Below are 6,592 nucleotides of genomic sequence, written 5' to 3'. Positions count from 1 at the left end.
TTCATTATGTAGACATCCATTAAGGACTACAATTTGTATTTTGATACGAAAGTGGACTTTACAAATGCTTGAAATGAGAAATTCATGAATTTGTAGTCTATGGATAGATGCAGGTCATGAAACCAATTATATTAGTTGCAGAGGCAATAGTTTAAAAAGAGAATTCCTATACGATAATGTTTAATTCTAATCTTAAATCTACTAAGGAATTAGGGGTTACTTTGGAGTTAAAGGTTATGTCACTAAGACATTAGAGCAAGAATAATAAAGAGAATTCAGTAATAATTCAACAAAGGAATTCAATAACTAGGACCAAATTAGACACCGAGGTTGGATTCAAAATGAAACTCATCCCTGCAGGCATTTTTTTTATTATAAATGATCAAATTTATTATTGTTGTTAATTTTAAAGATTATTTCAATCAATTTGATAACTTTTTTGTTCAATATTATAGTAATTAAATATAATTCAATAGTAAAACACAATCCTTGAGTTCGACATTCGGTACTACCATTTTATTATTACTTGCAACGATTCAGTACACTTGCTTAAACGATATCAATCAATATAACAAAAATATTGTAATCTATATCTATATTTATATCTAAAAAAACCCAAGTGAGTGAATTGTACAAGAGAAAGTTATAGTTAGTTAATTTTGTTATGGCTTTTCTACGAGTGCTGCAGTTAGATTCGACATCATATCAATCAAACAAGAAGACACAAATTTATTCAAAATATCCCTAAAGTGATAGAAAAGCAGAGAACAAGATGGAGATCGATGTCGAACAAGATGTAAATATAGTTTAGAGTTATAAGGAAGGTGAAGGATAGAAGGAAATTTACACATTTACAGATGTCAAAAGGTGTTTCATGTCAGCTATTGCCTACAGTCACGAGTGACATAAGATTGTTCTGTGACCACTGAAATTCTCTTCACATTGTTAATTATAGTCAACGAAATATACATTTTAACATTGTGAATATCGTTTCGGTAATCATATATTGGACAACCTTATGTCACTCATGACTGCAAACTAACTAACATGAAACACCTTTTGAGATATTGAAATGTGCAAATGTCCTTACATCGTTAACCTTGCTCGTACCCTAATTTGTATTCATCAAAATCTTATTTGACGTGGATCTCCACTTCACTTTCCTTCTAATTCTCAACTATGTTAATCTATTTCTTGCATGATGATGCTTTGTACATGTACCACAATATAGTCCCCCTCCATTGGATATGCCACCTTATTGGGCGCAGAAGCCACCAAATTCAATTCACTGTTATCCAATGAAATTAATATACTCAGAAGGCATAAAATTAATTTGGTTGAAGTAAGAACACTAAGTAAATTGGAAAAAATGCTATGCATTTGATGTTTTTCCCTTAGTTTAAAAAATATTTTATGCATTTCCTATTATTTTTTATTTATTTATTCAGATTTGGTTATAATTCTTTTCATTTTTTGAATTAAAAAAAATGAATTACAAATAGACATGAAATTTTATAGGGATACAAATTTACAATTACCTACCTTCTATTTTAAAAGTCATTTTTTCAAAACCTTTTTACTCGTTTAAATTTTTTATTTTCAAAATTGAAACTACTAATAAATGTTATTTTATCCATATTTATTTACTACAAAGAGATAGATGGGTGAGTTGAGATGATAAATAATTAAGAAAAAATATAAGGTATATGTATCAATTCGACATGCATTTGCTTTTTAAATTAATATTAAAATGTGTTTTTTTAGAAAATCATTTTCTATTACTCAAAATAAAATTTATTATTTTTTGAAAATTTGTATTACTCAAAATTGTGAATATCCAATATTTTTTACGATATAATATAAAAAAATTGTATCATTGTTATAAACAATGAAATTATGTTTTTTCTTATAAAATGATCTTTTTTAAACTACAAAAGTTGACAAATACCTATCTTATTCATAAATATGATTCTTAATTTATTGGTTTAGAATAAAGAAATATACTAAAACTCTTCAATTTGTAAATGTAATGCATATAAGTTCGTTTGCATTTGATTCGGTTCTTAAAACAGTGAACTGTTTGTTTTAACCATAGAAAATCTTGTAGCAAAAAAAGAGAATATTTAGTAGATTTAATTTTCTCTAAAAAAGATTATTGCATTTGAATTAGTTCTTAACATTATGTTTTAATATCAAAATATTATTCCCATAAAAAAAATAAACAAAATTATTTATTTTTAATAATTCCAACGAAAATAAAGAATAAATATGTTTGACTTTTTTCATAACTATCTCTAAAATCATACCCATAAAGATTGTTATGTGATGACAATGTAAAACTTTTTAAATTGACGGTGCATGAAATTAAGAATATTTTTTTATAAAATTAAATCAAATTGGACAACCTTATGTCACTCATGACTGCAAACTAACTAACATGAAACACCTTTTGAGATATTGAAATGTGCAAATGTCCTTACATCGTTGACCTTGCTCGTACCCTAATTTGTATTCATCAAAATCTTATTTGACGTGGATCTCCACTTCACTTTCCTTCTGATTCTCAACTATGTTAATCTATTTCTTGCATGATGATGCATTGTACTTGTACCACAATATAGTCCCCCTCCATTGGATATGCCACCTTATTGGGCGCAGAAGCCACCAAATTCAATTCACTGTTATCCAATGAAATTAATATACTCAGAAGGCATAAAATTAATTTGGTTGAAGTAAGAACACTAAGTAAATTGGAAAAAATGCTATGCATTTGATGTTTTTCCCTTAGTTTAAAAAATATTTTATGCATTTCCTATTATTTTTTATTTATTTATTCAGATTTGGTTATAATTCTTTTCATTTTTTGAATTAAAAAAAATGAATTACAAATAGACATGAAATTTTATAGGGATACAAATTTACAATTACCTACCTTCTATTTTAAAAGTCATTTTTTCAAAACCTTTTTACTCGTTTAAATTTTTTATTTTCAAAATTGAAACTACTAATAAATGTTATTTTATCCATATTTATTTACTACAAAGAGATAAATGGGTGAGTTGAGATGATAAATAATTAAGAAAAAATATAAGGTATATGTATCAATTCGACATGCATTTGCTTTTTAAATTAATATTAAAATGTTTTTTTTAAAAAATCATTTTCTATTACTCAAAATAAAATTTATTATTTTTTGAAAATTTGTATTTCTCAAAATTGTGAATATCCAATATTTTTTACGATATAATATAAAAAAAATTGTATCATTGTTATAAACAATGAAATTATGTTTTTTCTTATAAAATGATCTTTTTTAAACTACAAAAGTTGACAAATACCTATCTTATTCATAAATATGATTCTTAATTTATTGGTTTAGAATAAAGAAATATACTAAAACTCTTCAATTTGTAAATGTAATGCATATAAGTTCGTTTGCATTTGATTCGGTTCTTAAAACAGTGAACTGTTTGTTTTAACCATAGAAAATCTTGTAGCAAAAAAAGAGAATATTTAGTAGATTTAATTTTCTCTAAAAAAGATTATTGCATTTGAATTAGTTCTTAACATTATGTTTTAATATCAAAATATTATTCCCATAAAAAAAATAAACAAAATTATTTATTTTTAATAATTCCAACGAAAATAAAGAATAAATATCGGTCTGTTTTTTATAGGGTTTTAGTTATGTTTGCATTTAATTTTCTTTTGTTCTGTTGCACTTTTTTTTTTTTAGTTCCGTTGCATTTGGTTTCTTTTTTCTTACTTCTGTTGCATTTAATTTTAATTCATAACGAATTATTCATAAAAACTTGAGTTTTAAGATTAAAACATTTTTTTTTATTAAATTCTATCTATCTTTTATGTGAACTTCATATTACTAAGACTCTATTTATTTAAAATCAGAAATTTAAAACAAATATTTACCCAATAACCAATTAAATTCTAACTTTGCTGTCCCATTTTTTTAAATGTGGAACAAAACATTTTCAAAATTTTTAAAATGTCTGAAAAATCTGGTATTTTAATTTTTAAAAAATTTAATATTATTTAAATTAAGTTGTCTTAATTTTTTATTTATTTTAAAGGTAGAATATTTATGTTATGAAAGTTTCAAATATAAAAAATTCAGAACATTAAGACATACACTTCTCTGTGCTTTTTTTTTTATAAAGATTTAACGTTGGTTTAGCTAACACGAAGATTAACATTTTAATAATTTTTTAAATTCTTAAAATAAAAAATAGAATTTTAAACTCGATTTTTCCAAAAAATAAAATAATAAAAGCAAACTCGATATTAGAAATAGAATTTCACAAAAGACTAAACATAATATGTATGTACAATGATAAAAGAATCGTTAAATCTTTAGTAAGTTGTTAAGTACTTTTTTGTTTTGAGGACAAATGTTTTGAAGTTTGTGACTCGAGAATAATTGAAATATCCATTTTTTTTCTAGAAATAAATATTTGTGTCACACTAAAAATAACCCTTTTCATAATTAAAAGATTTTTTTCACTTTCTGTAAAAAATAAAAATCAATTTTTATCTATCTTTTAATATCAGTTTTTTCACAAAATTTGACGTACATTAATAATTTCTTTTAAAAAAAATACTCTAATTAATTTATCATTCTTTTAAAAAATACTCTAATTAATAATGTCTACATGCAACTTCCTCCTGGTTTTACCCCTCATACACCAAATTTAGTTTGTAAATTGACCAAGTCCATTTACGACTTAAAACAAGCTAGTCGAAATTGGAATCATAAACTAACTTCTGCTCTCTTATCATTGGGATATACTCAAATTGTTTATGATTATTCCTTGTTTGTTAAATCCCATAATCCTCATTTCAAATTTTTGTTGGTTTATGTAAATGATATCGTTTTCATTGGCAATGATTCACAAGAAATACAATTTGTCAAGTCCTTTCTCTATTCTTAATTTCAAATCGAAGACTTGGACTCTCTCAAATTTTTTCTTAGGCTTGAGATTGTTCAATCATCAAAGTGTATTTATCTTAATCAAACGCAAATATATTTTGGAGCTCTTGGATGATATGGGATTTTTCAACTACAAATCAATTTCTACCCCCATGTTAATTATTTCCCTAACAACAAGCTTCACCGAAGACTGATTGGACACTTGCTCTACTTATCCAACACTAGGCCTGATCTTTCCTTCCTTGTTCACAAGTTCATCCAATATGTTTCAAATCCAATGCACTCGCATTATCTTGTTGCTATCAGAATTATGCATTACATTAAAGGTTGCCCTGGAAAAGGCTTATAATTTTCTTTTTCTTCTCCTTTTTGGTTGTCTGCTTTCAGTGATAGCAATTGGATTGTATGTCTCGATTCCAGAAAATCCACCACTGGTTTGCTGGTCTACCTTGGGTCGTCACTTATCTCATGGAAATCCAAAAGGCAAATGGTTATTTCTCATCTATACATTATAATAAAGCAAACATGATAAATTGGCAAGTTTGACACGTGTCAACAAACTAGAGTGTTAAGAAAATATAAGTTTCTATTAATAGAAATAATACGTGTTTATTTTTGAGAAGTTAATGGCCAATTAAAAAAATAAAAGGAATGAATTAAAAATAAAAAGCTTTTTTTTTGTAAGAAAACATAAAACTTCTGTTACATCCCACGATACAATTTAATGGTCAATTAAAAAATTAAAAATAAAATACAATACACCACGACTTACAGTTTTTTCATGTATCCGTTGAGAAGTTAATGGCCAATTAAAAAATAAGAAAAATAAATTAAAAATAAAAGATTTTTTTTAAGACAAAAATAAAACTTCTATTACATGAGAAATGCAGAAGTGAATGACCAATTAAAAATAAAATATAATCCACGACCTGACATTTCACATTTCACGGTTGAGAATTGAGTGGCCAATTGAAAGGTAATCTATACAATATAATATCTCTTTTTTAGAATAAAATTAAACTTATGTTACACGACTTTGTACATGCGTGTTAGTTGAAAAGTTAGTGGCCAATTAAAAAAATAAAAGAATAAAAATAAAAAGAATGGATTAAAAATACACTACATCACTACTTGAGGTTTAACTGTTGAGAATTTAGTGGCCAGTTAAAAAAGAAGAATAACAGCAAAATACAGTCACTAACACCACGACTTGAGAGTTTTTGTCATTGTTTTTTAAACACTACTTTAGCAACCACCCACTTCAAATTAATTTAATTAAAAAAACTATTTTATTTTACGAATTCTTTTAATACTCCGTTAACCGTATATCTTTAGTACTCTCTCATTTCTTGCGTCTCCCTTATAAATATCATTCATATTATCTATGTATACACAATTCTTTTAAGCTTTCTTTATCAAAGCTTTCTTATTCATCTTTATCCAATGTCTGAAACAAAAATCATATTTTGTTGCTTCAATTTCTCCATCAGAGTTTGTTGCTTCAATTTCTCCAAGAAATGAGTCATGGAATTTGGTTGTTAGAGGTGTGCGAATGTGGTTTTTGTCTTGATCTCCTCAATGTTAAACAAAACTTTTATGCAATGGAGATAGTACTGAGATTAATATTCGTGAGCTTTTATTTATCGA

This window comes from Cicer arietinum, chromosome 3, assembly GCF_000331145.2.
Source record: "Cicer arietinum cultivar CDC Frontier isolate Library 1 chromosome 3, Cicar.CDCFrontier_v2.0, whole genome shotgun sequence".
Lineage (NCBI taxonomy): Eukaryota > Viridiplantae > Streptophyta > Magnoliopsida > Fabales > Fabaceae > Cicer > Cicer arietinum.
The sequence above is the reverse complement of the archived record's forward strand: the minus strand, read 5'-3'. Positions refer to the sequence as shown.